General features: G+C 34.8%; 1 pseudogene; it reads left to right on the top strand.

The window, feature by feature from the left end:
- The first annotated feature begins 16,155 nt into the window (after positions 1–16,155).
- On the top strand, positions 16,156–16,904 carry LOC122725306 (annotated as a pseudogene).
- Positions 16,905–17,976: the final 1,072 nt, after the last annotated feature.

Here is a 17,976-nt window from a genome sequence, read left to right as displayed (position 1 = left end):
TCCCTGAGAAATGGGTTGCCTCCTTTCCTGGTTTGACTATCCTCCACTAGGACTGACTTATTTATAGAGGGCCTCATATATGCCTAAACACATTTCAGCTGAGTATTTATTGGGTAGAAATGTTTAAAATAAGTCTCTTTTAAGATGTAGCTAAATCCACTTCTACCAAAAATATTTGTACTTGATCATATATTTTAATATGACCTACCCTTCCTTAGGATAGAGATAGTTTTTGTTTTGCCATTATATCCCCAGCATTCAAACCAATGCCTTGCTCATGAATGGTGCAGAATAAATTATTATGGAACTAAATTGAAGTGAATTCATGCCTTCTTATGCACATAGTATGTTCTAATTTGTATTATTATGTGTGTATATCATATAGTATATAAGATTCTAAGCTCCATGAGGAAAGTGACTGTCCTATATGTTACTCATTTTTCATCTTCCCTAGTCTTTGTTATAATGCTGTGCCACTAGGACAGAAGTTCTTAACCTGGGGTCTGTTTTTTTTTTTCCAAATTGATACTTGTATTTTAAAATAATTGGTTTCTTTTGTAATCTTGCATATTTTATTTTGTTCACTTAAAATCATTATTCTGAAAAGGAATTCACTGGTTTCGCTAGACTGTCTAAGGCATTAATGACACAAAACTGCTTAAGAATACCAACCTAGTAGTTGTTAGTCAACAAAATTTTAAGTTCCTAGCATGTGATAGGCACTATGCTAAGCACTGGGGATACAAAGAAAAACAAAAGGCAGTCCCTACCCTCAAGAACGCCAAAATTTAGTGGGGTAAGACAATGCATAAAAGGAAGCTTAAAAGGAGAGTAGGCATGATGAAGTATGCATGATGGAGTGCAGCTGGATGGGAAATGAGGAGATATCTATCCTCAGTGGCCTCTGAAAGTAGAAGATCTGAGAAGACTTCTGCACTATACATCCTTCACCCTTTACAATCAGAGGGAGGGATGAGCCCCTGAGTTTCAGGGTTCATGTGATCTTGCAAGATGATGAAATTCTAAAGTGTGTGATGAAATACATGAAGGTTGCCTTGTTGGAAGTTCTTTGTCAAGATTTGTCAAACATACTCATTGCATTCTCACCTGGATAGATAAGAAGTTTAAGACATGATTATCCCTTCTTTAATTAGCTTTAGATGGGAGGGGATTGAGAAAGGTTGCATGATTACTACACACATATAATAAGAAAATGCTAACATGTGTGGTAGTAATTATATAATAGAGAATTTTAAAAAGGAAATGGCAGTGTAGGCAGGAAACAAGAAAGCTTCTTAGAGGAGGGTGCCTGGATTGATCCTTGAAAGATAGGTCTGAATGGGATAGAATATGATTGAGTTGAAACATAGCCTTGTAAATTGGAATAGTATTTCTAGAAGAAATCAAAGAAATATGCCTGACTACATTGAAGGATGCATTAAAAGGAGTGATGGGAGAACTACATAGAGGCATTTAAACTTGAAAAGTTAGAACATGGCAAAATATTTTTGATGTTCTTAAGCAGATTCACAAGATGGTAAAAGTAACAGAGCATATGTCAATGCATAGTGGCCTCTCAATGAGCCATTTAAAGCAACACTAGCAATGACAATTGAATTTCTCCTAAGCCACCTTGACACTGTAAAGTTTAACCCAGATGTGACATTTCACATATTTTATATATACATCCTTACCTCTAAAACTCTTAGAAATGCTGCATATGGTTAGGTTAACCAACTGCAGAAAAAGCAGCCAAGTATTTATCCCTCTGCTTCATTGTATGCATAGAACAGACTCAGAAAATCTTTAAAAATGAAACAATAAGAAAAAAACTTCTTCTACCAGCAAAAAATCCTAATAATTTTTAGGGATCTCTCTTTTAAAAATTAAGTGCCTACCCAGAAGAGTTCCAGGGAACTCGTGATGGAAGAGGATCTCCAAAACCAGAAAAAAAAAAAAGAACTGCGGAGTATAGATGCTAAATGAACCATACTATTTCTTTTGTGTTTGATGCTGTTGTTTTTTTTCTATTTAGAGGTTATCCATCATTGCTCTGATTTTTTTTTCTCTTATAACATGACTAATGCAGAGATAGGATTAATGTTATTATGTGTGTGTGTGGGTATATATATATATATATATATATATATATATATATATATAAAAAACCTATATCAGATTACCTGCTGTCTAGGGGAGGGGGGAGGGAAGGGAGGGAGGGAGAAAAATCTGAAATTGTAAAGCTTGTATAAACAAAGGTTGAGAACTATCTTTACATGTAATGGAAAAAAATAAAATACTTTATTAATTAAAAAAAATTAAGTGCCTACCACATATGCTGGTTACTAAGAATACAAAAAGGATTTATGGTTTAGTTGTACAGATTTATGATTTCTAAATGCAATGCCAAATAAATGATACAGATATTAAATACTACAAGAGTGCAGAGGAAGAATCCATAGGGATGGGTCTGAGCAACAGATGTGGAGTCTGACAAAATCTTCATGGAACCTTTGCCAAACCTTGAAGAAAGAACATGGCAACAGAAAAACGGAGGAATACATTTTTAGAATGAGGGAAAACATATGAGCAAAAGTAAAAATGTGCATGGCATAAATCTCAGTACAATTAATAGTTTGGATAGAGTGGAAGCATATAGGAGAAGTTGAAATTCAAGAAAATGGTTAGGGCCATAAGATGGAGATCTCTGAATGCTGAGACAATGGAGTGTTTTTTCTATAAGTGATATAAAATCACTGAAAATCATAAAGCAATATTTAAGCCTGGAATAAATTTAGAGATAATCTAATCCAACCTCTTCATCTTTCAGGTGAGGAAATGTATATACGAAAGGTCCACATAGGGAATGAGTAGCAGAACTGGGATTCAAAATCACATTCTTTAACCTAATTCAGTCCTCTTTCCCCCCAAATTATTCAAACAATGGGAAGCTACTGAAGGTTCTTAAATACATATTTTATTGTCTTCATTTTATAGCCCAAATGGATATTATAAAGTTATGTGTCAAACAAAAGTCACACAGCTAGTATCAGAGTCAGTTCATAACCCCAACTCAGAAGATCAATAGAAGACTAGATAAGAAATAACCCTAAACAAATTAACTCAGTGAACAATTCAGTAAATCTAAGAATATAAATTACTTGAAGGATTCCATTTTTGACAAATGCTGCTGATAAGACTAGAAAGAAGTTGCATGGGAATTAGAGGAAGAACAACATCTTATACAACATACCACAATATGCTCTGAATGGATATTCAATATATATTAAACGTCATATTTTTTAAAAATACAAGGGAATCAAAAGTTACCTTTCTTACCTATAGCAAGGGAAGAGATTCTTAATAAAATAAGGGCTATAGGTGATCATAAAAGTTAAAATAGCAATTTATATTTTATAAAATTGAAAAGTATTTGCATGAAAAAGTCAGTCATCTTTTTTTTTAATCAGCACAAAACAATTTTGTTCATTCCAGCTTTACAATAACACTTGAGGTCTGAAAGGCCCTTTCATTTCTATTTTTTTTTTCATTATTTCTCCTGAGAGCACAAAGTCTATTTGTGCTCCACGAATTAATTTTGCTCTTTATCTAGTTCTATAAAATATCTCTTTGGTTGTTTGTTATAGCACTAAATCTGTAAGTTAATTAGTGTGATATTATAATTTTATTATAATGGAGTAGTCCAACCATGAGCAATGAATAACCCTGCAAATATTCTTTCATTATTTTCTTTGAGTGTTTCATAATTATATTTATATAAGTCTTGACTACAACTTGGTAAATTAATTCTTAGTTACTTTATATATTTTGTAGTTCTCTTGAATAGGTCTTCCCTTTATTTTTTCTCATGGATTTTATTGTCTAAAGAAATTATGCTGATTATTCTGGATATCTTTTCTATTTCTTTTATTGAAGTTATTAATCCTTATTTAGGTTCTTTTCTAATTCTCTAGGTTTCTTTGCTGATTCTTCCTGTCACCAAAAAATAAGGATCATTTTGGCTCCTCTCTGCCTTTTTTATACCTTTTAATTTTTTGCCTTACTGGTATTATCATTTGTAGAAGTCTATCAAATAACAGCAGAGAAAGGTAGAATTCCTTTTTCTTATATTTTCTTCGAGTTGGCTCATTGCGAATAATATTCACTTTTGTATTAGGTATATACTTTTATGATATGAAATGGCCCTTCTCTGAATTTGTTTTCAAAGACCAGGGAACATGAAAGATCATCTTTATGCATAGAGAGGAAGTAGTCAGGAGAAAAGGATGGAAGAAGAAAGAGAGAAATAGAAATAGAAACAGATATATATGAATTCAAAGAGAGGCAGAGTTAGAGATAAAAAAACAGGAACACACATAGAGACAGAAACAGAGACACAGAAACAGAAACAAGGAGATAGAGACAGACAGAGAAACAGAAATAGAGAGAAGGGAAGAAAGAGAGAAGGAAAAGGATAAGAAGGAGGAAGAGAGAGTTTGAAGATTTGCAAATGGTGGACTTAGTCTTGGAAATAATGATTAATTCTTTGAGAGATGAAAGAAGGAGGAGTATAGGAGTGAGAGTATAATAATATTGTGATAGTGAGATGGAAGCATGATTACTGAGTTGCTGAGTAACTTTAAAATGATGAAAAAGAAGAATAAAGTTCTCATTGGATATTATTAGTATTAATATGCTATTATTTGTATTATAGTACTTTGTGGTTTCCAAATATTTTCCTCACCATGATCCTGTAGGAAATGCCTTGAGGACATATAGAGTAAGGAGATAGCCACACATCCCTTATATTCCCAGATCAGTTAGCATTCATTCCACCAAGGTAAGAAAACTTCCCCTTCCCTAAGACCAGGTTTGGACTTGACAGAGCTACTGTCCTTTCTGACTGCTCATCTAGACTCTTTTGTTTGTTTGTTTGTTTGTTTGTTTTAGTGAGGCAATTGGGGTTAAGTGACTTGCCCAGGGTCACACAGCTGGTAAGTGTTAAGTGTCTGAGGCCGGATTTGAACTCAGGTACTCCTGACTCCAGGGCCGGTGCTCTATCCACTGCACCACCTAGCTGTCCCTCATCTAGATTCTTGATCCAAGATAAAGGTGTCTCTCAACTATCTCCATTAATTTTGATTGGAGCTCCCAAGAAGCTGGGGAAAATAAGAAGCTCACCCTGATCTGGTTGAGTCCCCTATTAGTAGATATCTTCAAGACAAGACTATGATAGAGGAGATTCCTGATCAACTATGGGATGGGATTGATAATCTCCATGGTCCCTTTCATCTCTTTAGACCCAATAATTCTACTAAATCATTGCCATTTTACCTAAGGTAAAAAAAAAGTCAGACCATTACAAACATGAACAGGAAGCAACACTGCTGTCTAAAATCTGTCTGATTTTCTAATTCTAGATTTCTCAATGTGATTTTGGTGCCCACTAGTTGCTAGAGCTTAGCTTTCTTTCACCTTTCATCCTTTCATCATTATAAAATACTGGCTTAAGCATGATGCTTTCTGTTTTAGCTCCCACTTCTCTATTTTCCTTGATACTGGCGATATTGTCCCCTCAATATAGAAACTAAACTCTAAGACAAATTGACATCTGTGATTCATATAGAAGGTAAATTCCTTGAGGGCAGGGACCAACCATTTCTTTATCTTTGTATCATTAGCACCTTACATATAACAGGCACCTAAGAAATGTTTGTTAAATTTAATGGAATTATTAAAGAAAATGAATTAAACATGTTAAGATAGATATATAGATATATATATATACATTAAACATAAACACATTAAATGAATATTTTATATGTAATATAAATTATGTTAATAATGTACTAAATATATTTATGTGTAATTTATGCTAAGCTAATACAGTAATGATTAGGTTGGTAATGATAATATACTTAGATTTCTGAACTCTAGGGTTATTAAAAGCTTTCTGCTGTCCTTTTCAGCACTTTATCTTTTGAATACTTTCATTTCATTGTTTGTCCACAGATTGTTTAGAACTGATGAGAGACCAACCAAGCAAATCCCAACAACACCTGCAACAATCCCTAAGAGGCATGTATTTGGAGAACATCAGACCCAAGAGAAGAGCTCTATCTTTGCTTTTCTTAATGACAATGATTGCAACTCAACTAAAATTCATCACAAGAGCTTTCATTTTATCATTTAGTCCAATCTGACTCTGGTACTTTTGGTGGATGCAGGGATAAATTTCAGAGCAAATAGCATCATCTAACAACTGGCTTTGTTTTCATGGGGCAATGAAGGTTAAGTGACTTGACCAGGGTCACACAGCTAGTTAAGTGTCAGGTGTCTGAGGCTGGATTTGAACTCAGGTCCTTCTGAATCCAAGGTCAGTGCTTTATCCACTGCACCACCTAGCTGCCCCCATGACTGTCTTTTTATGAACTACAGAGGTACATGAAAAACAAAAAGGAAGTGACATTTTTTTTCTTATGTAGAATCATTTTTATCTTGTGCTATTCTGTACTTTTCTGATTTCAAATTCTGGATGTATATGAACTCTATATAAAGGAATCTTTCTATGATTAAGGAATTATATATATATATATATATATATATACACACACATACACACACACACACACATATATATATATATGTGTGTGTGTGTGTGTGTGTGTATGTGTGTGTGTGTGTATGCCAGCCTTAGAAACATGTGAAATATCTTGAGACCCAGGCATGGTCAAGGAAGTTTTAGAAGATAGGCTGTGATATGAAATTTGAAGAATAAATTTCAAAGCTACCATGTCAGATGTTAAATTCTGTAGTCAACAATTAGTAACTTCTATTTCTATAAACAGCCAAAGGAATGTTTGTAAAAAAAGCATATGGGGCATTTTTGAGGCACATTGAGAAATACGTTTAAAATGTCTTGATTTATTAAAAAAGATGAAGGCATGAAGCACTTGGAGAGTAGTTAAATAAGCTCACTGACCTAAGAGAAAAGCAATAGACTTACCCATCATCCAGAGAATGTATATAATTGTCAATCTAGAGATGGGATCCTCTGACATCGTTTAGTTCTACCCACTCAATTTATAGATGAGAAAACTGAGGCCCAGAGGGACTAAATGATTTGCTGAAATTCAATCAGTTAGGAGGCATTGTAAGAGTGTTATTTGAATCCAAGCTCTCTAACTCCAGAGCCAGTGCTCTTACCACTTTCCCACACTGTGGCATGCAACAAATTGAATTAGATAATTTATATAAAACCATTTAGAAAACTCCAACATTATATAAATTAAAAGAGATCATTGTTACTATTGTTTGATATCAAATATATTTAATGACAAATGGACATCCCTCAAAAAATACCAGAGTTCCTGACTACTACTCTCTAGTACACAAGCCAAAGATAATATAAAGTCTGTGTAATTTCAGTCATGTTTCCCTCCATTGCCATTAATTTATGAAAACTAAACTATTATGAAATTTATCCTCTACCATAAAATTTAGTATAATATCATAAGCTTAGCAAACTAGTCTCTCATGCAGGAAATGGTAAGATGATATATAGAGGGAATATTTCTACTAAAATGAAAGACTAAAGAGTTTGTAGTTCAGTACTCAATAGTGTGTGTCTTCAAATACATAGATTGATTGATTAGTGTGTATAGATACATTGCAATAGTTGCTTCTCTATGCCTAATTTTATTCATGTTTTAGTAGGGTTGGGTACTGAATTGCCTGGACATTTCTTACAACTTTGGTATAATATTCATTGATGTGTAAATACTAATGCAATACTAGCAATGGCTGATATTAAAAACAAAAAAAAACCAAAAACAAGAAAAATGTTTTTTCCCTTGAACTGCTTAATCTGTATAACAAAATAAATTAACATTTTACTTCATCTGGATATTTCATGTTTAATTTTTTTTCAAGTCACTTAACCTCTTTGGGCCTCAGTTTGTTCATCTATAAATTGAGGGGGTTGGACTAGATACGCTCTAAGATCCTATCAGCTCTAAATCTATGATTCTATGAACCTCACATGGCCAGAGATTGAAATTCCCTGAAGAATAAACAGTAGCATCAAAAGAATGACATCTAAACAAGATTATTGCTTTGACTACATAAAGCAGGAAATCCAGATCAAGGGTCTGATTTATATATTTTTTTAGAGTTCTACTACTGAAATTCAAATTAGAAAACAAAATACATTTATCATTAAAATAATAAAATGAATGGATTGATCATGCATAAACTTTACTTTTAAATGGTATAGTACCTTTTAGAAGGATTCCTATTTAGAGTGAAATTGACAGCACTACCAATCTACTCACAACAAAAACCAAGAATATAAGATGTAGAAAGTATCATAGATAAGAAAATTGAGACCCAAAGAGCCTTACATCTAAATACACACATAAATGTATGGTTATATGTATATATATATATATATATGTGTGTGTGTGTGTGTGTATGTATATGGAATATGTATATATATATATGGAATATGTAACATTCTGATTTTGTATGGTACATTGTTGTATACATATATGCATACATATATATTTCACATATACATATATATCTACACATGCATGCACATATATATTTATATAAACTTCCTATGTCCCCTGGTACCTAACACACTGTGCTATACACATTATATACTTTGTTATGGTGGAACTAAAATGAAATCACATGAAATAAAGTATAGGTAATAAAAAAAACAAATATTTTTTCACCAGCATATTGCTACTTGCTTCTCCTAATCTTTGAAGGCTTCTTAAACTAACAGTTTGTTTCTTATGTGATTTCACCTTCATTTTCATCCAGAAAAATGAAGCTACTTCTCCATGAAATAGATGACTAGGATATTGAATATTTTTCTCAAAACATTTAAAATTTAGCTAGTGCCCATATGGCCCAAACTAATTTTCTTATGATGCGCATCAATTTTTTTCTGGAATGGATTTTCTTGATAAGCTATAGCAGATGTCTAGGATCCATAATAATAAATCAGGCAAATAAAATGATTAAAATATTCAAGTTACTATTTTTCTTATGTTACAAAGTCTATGAATAATTTGAAAATTCACTGTAGTTTACATTCCCATCTTGTTTTCCTTTTCAAATGGAGCTTTGCTGTACAACACTATTTACTAGGATATGTATAGATAGGTAGGGACCTGTGATTGTACTGATACAGGGAACTCCCATATGAGGATTTCTTTCTAGGTCAGCACTTTCTTTGAGAAAGATTTGTAGGCTGACTATTCTTCCAGATTCTTTTCCTTGTTTTCTTAGAGAGAATGACTGATTGCTTTGAGGTCTCAAGTATCCTTTAGAATTCAAAGGATTAAAATTTTACTTAGCAATAATTCTTTTATAATTCTATCATTTGTTTTCCCCTAGATATACTTTTCAAATATTTCACAAATAATAACTGCCTCTCAGATATTAGAAGAAGCAGTGAGTTAATTGGCAGGTTATGGTAATTATTGGATTAATAACTGAAAATGTTCAATATCATGGGAGATCCTTCTCAGATGAAAATGAGAATGAATTTTAAATTAGTCTTCATGGTTCATTTATTAGAAATGGAAGGGACTTTATATGTCATCTAATTCCACCCTTGCCTACAGCATGAATCCCTTCTTCAATATTTCTTACAAATGATTGAACAGATCAAGGATTTCCAATGACAAAGCACTTATGACTTATCAAGATAGCATATTTCATTTTTGGACAATGATGTATCCCTATAGCTCCCATTCATTGTTATTAGTTCTGGCCTCTATGACTAATCAGAGTAGATATAAGAATAATATACTTAGTAAGAATAAATATACTACCTCATCTATGCAATAAACTGCTATACTCTCAAAGATATCTAGCATGTTGTACCTACATTTTCTTTTCCATGAGGCAAAACTGATTCTCATATGTCATGAGAGGCAATGTGGTACTCAATACCAAGTCAACCTCAGGCCAACAATTGAGAAAGGAAGGAAGGAATGAAGAAAGAAAGAAAGGAAGGAAGGCAAAAAGAAAGGATGGAAGGAAGGGAGGAAGGAAGGGAAGAAGGGAGGAAGGAAGGAAGGAAGGAAGGAAGGAAGGAAGGAAGGAAGGAAGGAAGGAAGGAAGGAAGGAAGGAAGGAAGGAAGGAAGGGAGTAAAGAAGGAAAACAAAACAGGAAGAAAGTGGTTAAAAAAACAAGTGAGGAAAGAAATAAAAAGATAAAGGAGTATTGATGAAGAGAAAGAAAGGAAGGAAGACAGAAAAGAAGAAAGAAAGGAAGAAAGCAAGGAAGATACTGGACCATATTATCTCCTGTCTCCTCTTTTATGAAATCTCTTCCATCAAAATATTTTACTGCTTTAGGTAGGCTTTCTTATATACTCCAGAGGTGTCAGTTGCTGGTGGTAGTGGTAGGGATGATAAGTCCCATCTCCACAAAGGTCGTTCCCCTTTTTGATGACTGTAAGGGTTGGTTTGCAAGTAGGGCCAGTGGTTTGGGGAGTATTGCTATTCTTGGACTTATCATGTTCCTGTCCATTTCCATTTCATTCCCTCTTTGCTGCTCCAAGTCATTTAACAAGGGGATATGAAAAGTCTGTTATCTGTGACAGGTTCTATGGGGCAATATGGGGCAAAGTTAGGAACAGTTATCTATAAAGGTCTAATTTCGGGGAAAGGAGGAGACCCTAACTATTTAAGGGCAAAAAAGATAAATAATTAAAACTATCCAGGTGCTCAAGAGAATAAATGTTTTAAACAGGAATATTCTTGGAGAGGTATCTCTTTGGTTAAACTGTTTAGCCATTCACAGGACAATGGCCCTGGAATGTTTCCTGTAGTCGCAAGTCAAAAGTGTGGTGTATATAGAAGCTATATTAGGTGAGGGAGAGTGGGAGAGAAAAATGCATAAATTTCTTGTGAAGGAGCCTAATATGAATTATTAACACAACTAAATATGAATGTGTATATATCTATCTGCACATACATACACATACATATACATATACACCCACCCTCTATAGAAAGCAATATCAATGTATTTGCATTTCCAGAGTATGGATGACATTTGGAGATACCAAAATTCCAAATAACAAACTCTTTCACATGCTCATATTAGAAGAAGAGTCATAGCAACCACAAACCAGAGACCATGAAAGGGATTGCAGCAGCCAGAGATTAGTGGGATCTATAACATTAATCTCCTGGCTTTCTCAGTCATCCTTCCAAATGATAATGCTATATTATCTTTTCAATTATTGATTGGTAATAGTCTTCAATTTACTCACATCCACTGTAAATATTTACATTGTCCTTTGAGTAACCTCCAATTTCAATTATTTTGAAGCTGTAAAGTTCTGTGATTTTATCACCCAAAAATATTAACGCTAACAAAGATGAATCTTTTTTTTTCAAGGAAGAAGTTTGGGTGTCATGAAAAAATACTGAATTATTTTCTAGTTACTGTCCAACCTGCTCTCCTCATCCTATGTAGAGGCAGTTAGCTAATTCAATGAAGATAGTGCTGGGCCTGCAGTCAGGAAGATCTGAGTCCAAATTCAGCCTTAGACAGTTTTTAGCTGTGCAACCCTGGATAAATCACTTAATCTCTTTTTTTTTTTTTTTTTTGGTGAGGCAATTTGGGTTAAGTGACTTGCCCGGGGTCACACAGCTAGTAAGTGTTAAGTGTCTGAGGCCGGATTTGAACTCAGGTCCTCCTGACTCCAGGACCGGTGCTCTATCCACTGAGCCACCTAGCTGCCCCCCAAAATCACTTAATCTCTGATGCCTCAGTTTCCATATCTGTAAAATAGGGATCATAATATCACTCATATCCCAGGGTTTTTGTGAGGATCATATTATGGGCCTCAGTCAATATTAATAATCAGAGGACCATCAGAACCATCTTTATCATTACGCTTTTCATGAAATCACATATGTGTATGAGAGATATTTTATTGGAGGATAGCCTTTAAGATGACATTTTGCACTATGAAATACTTTGCTTTTATATAGTTGACAAAAAATAGAATGGCATATTATATCCTCCAAACACTTTGGTCAATGATGTGATTGTGAAAACATATTCTAAAGTTGAATAAAAAATTAGAAAAGATAGCATGTATGTATGTATGTATATATATATATATACATTTTTAGATAATTTTATTTTTTTATAAAATTGGAAGTGCAGCAAACAGGTTGGAAGTTGTCAGTACTGTTTTGATCATATATCTGATGATAATGAATAACACCTATGATTTTTAAGATTTTCATTGAACTCTTTTGGTGTTCCTTCATAGGAATCTCCTTCCTCCCCACTAACTGAATCTGTCTTTGTGAACAAAGGGAAATAATTAACCCAAAGTATCTGATAGGAAGCCTATGTCTGAAAATGTTGTATAATAGTGCATCTTTGTAGTCCCTCATCTCTGCATAAAAGAGTATCTATGATTCATTTACAGTTTTCTGGGAGATTCACTATTTTTTTTTCTGAATTCTGCTTCCTTTTATGATTTATACATTTCCATTGTTATAAGCCATTATATGTCTTAATTTTGCTTATTTTACTTTGCATCAGTTCACGTGAATCTTTATAAACTTTTCAAAATTCTTGATGTTTATGATTTCTCATTGCATAATAATATTTTATTATATTCCTATAGCATATTTGTTGTTTTTTCATCCAGCCATTCCTCAACTGGCAGATCCCTTCCTTGTTTCCAAATATTTGTGACCACAAAGGATTCCATCATAAATTTTTGCTCTATAGTGGACATTTGTGTTGATTATTGATCTTTTTTCCTTTCAATGGTCTACAAGTATCTTGTTTCATTCCAATCCAGACTATGAACCAACATATTAACATAAGTTATGCCTGGTTTACAATAAATTTCATGGTTTGCTCCATAACTTTTTTCCCATATTTGCATATGGACTCCATAACTATGTTTTAACAGTCAATAGTACCTAATGATGGTTAGAAAGTCAAATGTCCGTTACAGACTGTTTCCTTCCCCTTAAAGTAACATTCATTTCCATACCTAAAAGCATAATTACTAGACCAATTGACAAACTGACTAGGAAAATTAAACCACTGGTTCTCAACTTTCCACAATACAGACTATGTAGCTTTTAAACAGTAGATTGTAATTTTCTAATAGAATCAAATGATTCTTAGTTGTTGCACAGAGAAAATGAAGAAAAGATGGGCCTAAATAAGCATGGTGGCACGAGTCTATAATCCTTGCTCTTGAAGGGGGCAAAGACTAGTGAATCACTTGAATTTGAGAATCTGAGCTTTAGTAGAGCTAAAGTGATTACGTTTCCACGTTAAAATGGCACCAATATGTTGAGATTTCTAGGAGCAGAGGATCACCAGACTGCCTAAAGAGGGCCAAACTGACCCTCATTTAAAAAATAGAGCAGGTTAAAGATTCTTTATGGATCAGGAGTGGGATCAAGTTCTTGTGTGGCTGTTGTACTTCTAGTCTGAGTAACAGGGAGACCTAGTCTTAAAAAATAAATAAATACCAATTAAATGTAAAAATGAAGGACCTGGGAAAACTCCATATAACTGTAAGGAATTAATTATGGTTTGAGGTTTTCATAACCCTATCTTTGCTTTATGATGGTCAGACTGAAAAAAACATAAGCTTGGAAAGCCTAAGAGAAGATAGGTGTATACTTTGGGAGATAATTGAACAAACAAGAGGAACTCTGACTACAGGGAACATTTATTGAGACTAAGTAACCAATAGCTCCCCCATCCCCACACGGGCCTGGCCAGATTATAATGGGGACAGCCCATGTGAGTGTGCTGAGCCAATTGGAGACTCAACATGGCTTAAAACCACCCCTTCCTGTGGGAGAGACTGTTACAGGCAGTTGGAGGAAGAGGGCAAGGGGAGTTTTCTGAGAGGCAGTTAGAGAGTGTGCTAAGGAAAACTAGGAGGGAAGGTAGACAGTTAGAGGAGCTGTTGGTGTTTGACCTTTGGACCAAAACAGAAGAGACTCCACAGCTAATTCTCCTTAGAGCTACAGATTTTGAGTGTTGGTGAGTTTGTGTTTTTGAGGCAAAGCTATATCTTCAGAGCTAGCTGGTCTGGAGGCAAGTTCGAGTGCCTGGGGCCTTTTTACCCCAGAGATTTAGACCTTATTCCTAGCTCTATTAACCTCACTTGTGTTTTAAATTTGTTCCCATTAATAAACCTGTTTTGTTTTTGAAAGAGGCTGTTTCTTTTCTTACCCCAATACTACAGCAAGCCGCCCAATTAACTCTTCCCATACTAAATTTGGCCCTTTACATAACAAACACTAAAGACCTACTTTGTGCAAAGCATTTTCCTTGGAACTGGAAAATCAATAATTAATGCATCACTCAAAAGAGACATGGGTGGAGGAAAAAAGAACTTAGAGAAACATTTTAATCTGTTCCATTTTAGAACTTCTTTCCAGAGCTTGAGCTTCCTTGAATAATGAGTGAGTGAGCAGTAAGTCACCTGAGTCACTACATCTAGCTGATCCCATAGCAAACCACATTTCATATCTGATTTAGTCATCCATCTATGGGATCTTGTCATCTTTCCTGGCAGCACAGCTATATCCCTCCTCACCCTACTTTCCAACCTTTCACCTATCAGGCATAGTATTTAAAGCAAAACCACCACTGTTACTGGAATGGACATGACAACTGACTGTCCTATGGATCAATTTCCCAGCTTTCCATGTCCCCAGTTCCCCAAAACACCCCTCCCCTATGACCATTATCCTATATTTGTTACCTGTCCCTATTATAGTGTAAACTATTTGAAAGTAGGAATTGTTTCATTTTCCTTATTTTATAGCTAATACTTAACACAGTGCCTTGCAAATAGAAAACATTTATTATTTTTATCATTAATGCATTCATTCATTCATCTTATACCATATACCACAATGTTTCAAATAGAGATTATACTTAAGTATTAGAGGTCACATCATAAAAGTGATAACAACAAAAACAAAGAGTAGAAAGAAGTGCCTTTCATTACTAAGGCTAAGGGGAGTATATTATAGAGGATATCAAATGAAAAAATGAATAATTTCTATTATGTAAAAGGAAAAAAAATGTTGCATGAAACAAATTAATATAAGCAGAATAAGAAGAGAAGGTATCTAGTGGATAAAAATATTTGCCTCAAATATAGCAAGTAAAAGTCTGATGGTCAAGATATATAGGAATCTAATGAAAATATATGGCTGACTGTCATTCTCCAATGGATGAGTAGTCAAAGAATGGAAAACAAAGAATTCTCAAAAAAAAAAAATCAAGCCATTAACCATGTAAACAATAGTTCCTAATCACAAATAATAGGAGAAATGGAAACCAAAACAACTTTAAGGATTCCTCTCAAACCTAGCAAATTTTAAAAGATAACAAAAAATGAAATAGTTAATATTGTAGGGACTGAAAAAAAGACAATCACATTAATTCATAGTTGGTATAATTATGAATTGGTCAATCCCTTCCTGAAAGTAATTTGCAATTATGCTTTTCAAAGTGACTAAAACTTCCATATCTTTTGCACCAAAGATCCTACTGCTAAGCATATATCCCAAGGAGATTAAAGAAGATGGGAAGAAAGGCCTAATATACATTGAAATTTCAAGAGCTGAACTTATGATTGTCATATAATTAAAAACAAAATAGAGTGGGGAATGCCTAAAAATTGTGATACATGAATGTAACTATATATCATTTCACTCTAAGAAATGATGAATAAAAAAATTCAGAGAAAAATGTTATGAACTGTTTTCAACTGTAGTAAGTAGAACCAGGAAATCAATATACACAATGATAGAGAGATGGATAGTTAGATACAGATAATAGATGGATAAATAGAATATTACTATCAATAGGGCTATTATTTTGTATAAGATATTATGATATAGGATGGGAATACAACTCAAAACCAAAACAAAACAAAACCAATTCAAGGAGTTTGTAAGGAATTGAGAAGCATGATGTGACTACACCAGAGGGGCAAAGAAAAGAAGCAGTTTAGGAGTTAAAGGCTGGCCTCAGTTTTAAAGAGAGTATAGCCCTTCCCCCTAGCTCCTGTCTCACTGCTCTCTCTGGCCCGTTAGCACCCTCTACCCATGGCCACCCTCAGTGTCCACCCTGAAGCCCAAGCCAAGGTAGATTTGTTCAGAAAGGAGTTATGTTCTCAGGCAGAGCTCCTACTTGGATCTTTCCTACTCCTATTTCTCCAAGATTTCAGAGCTGGATGAGTTCTTAAAGGACCCATCTCTGAATGAAGCTGATTTGAGTATCCTAAAGGCTCCCCTGGACATCCCAGTCCCTGAACCAGCCAAAGAAAAAGAGAAGGAAGAGCGTCAGAAACAGGAAGAGGATGATAAAGATGGAAAAAAAAGATGAGGAAGATAAAGCTCCTCCTTGTGGGCCTATGAACAGCAATGAGAAGCTTGTGGCCCTTCTGGGGTGCTTGAAGTCTGAGATCAAAGATGTGAAAGAACAGCTCAACCTTGTCTCCATATGGCTGCAGCTAGAGGTGCCCCGAATTGAGGATGGAAACAACTTTGGAGTAGCTGTCCTGGAGAAGGTATTTGAGCTGATTACTTCACTCAGAACTAAGCTGGATGGCTTCCACACCCAGATCTCAAAGAACTTCTCTGAAAGGGGTGATGCAGTGGCTAAAACAGCCAAGCAACCACATGTGGGTGACTACCAACAGCTGGCTCGTGAGCTGGATAAAGCACAGCATGGAGAGATAAGACTGATGGTCAGGGAGATCCAAAATACTTATGCTGTATTATATGACATCATCCTGAAGAACTTTGAGAAGATCAAGAAGCCCAGGGGAGACATAAAGGGAATGATCTATTGAAAAATGGAGCCTTGCCTTCTGTCTCCATCACCCCTTCACAAGGATTATCTATTTTACCACAATCTAGCTTACATTGAGAGAGAGAGAGAGAGAGAGAGAGAGAGAGAGAGAGAGAGAGAGAGAGAGAGAGAGAGAGAGAGAGAGAATAGATGGCATGGGTGATTCCTCAAATGGAGGGTCAGGGAAGAAATCACCAATAAGTGGGAAGGTAGCATTGTAGAGTCATTGCCTATGTGGGAAGAAGGCTGTTAGTGAAGAAATGGAAATGTGATCTGGACTATCATGGGCTGGTTGGGGTTTTAACAGAGAATGTCTGATTTTCTCACTTCTACAAATGGCAATTTGGGGAGAAAATCACCATTAAAAGAAAAAAGGCCTTAAGGGTGGAAGAATGACAAGAAAAACAAATAATCTGGATATTATGATGGCCAAGAAAGTTGGTCCTGGCCATGGAAAAGAGTTGAGAAAATGTACTAGATAGAAAAAAATTACAAAACTGTGCTGAATGAGTCCATGACAAATTATATTGCATTAACCTCCATGTAGCAAGGTAACCTTTCACACTTCCTTAATTCATTCACTATCCTACAACTACTCTGGTGAAGGCTGTCATCAACTCACAACAGGATTATTTCAAAAGTCTTCTTGTTAGTCTTCTTGCCATAATTCTTTCCCTACTCTAGTCCATCCTTCATTCAGCTATCAAAATAGAGGCCTTATTGTATTACTTGAGCACTTCCTGTCTTTCCAGTCTTTTTGGACCTAACTTCCCTCCGTGTACCCTGAGATACAGTGACAATGTATCCTTGTTTTCTTTTGCAGCAGATATTGGACCTCCCAATTCATTACATTTTTAGTGCTTCTCCTCTATGCCTAGAACTCTCCACCACATTTCTGTCTCATAGATTCCATGGTTTCTTTCAAGTATCTGCTAAAATTCTACCTTTATTCAAAAAGTCTTTTTGAGCCCTCCTTAATCTTAATGTTTTATCTCTATATGATCCCCAATTTATCTTGAACATATCTTGCATGTACATAGTTGTTTGTGTCTTCTCTCCCATTAGATCATGAA

Source organism: Dromiciops gliroides, chromosome 4 (assembly GCF_019393635.1).
Source record: "Dromiciops gliroides isolate mDroGli1 chromosome 4, mDroGli1.pri, whole genome shotgun sequence".
Taxonomy (NCBI): Eukaryota; Metazoa; Chordata; class Mammalia; order Microbiotheria; family Microbiotheriidae; genus Dromiciops; species Dromiciops gliroides.
This window is presented reverse-complemented; position numbering and strand designations above follow the sequence as displayed.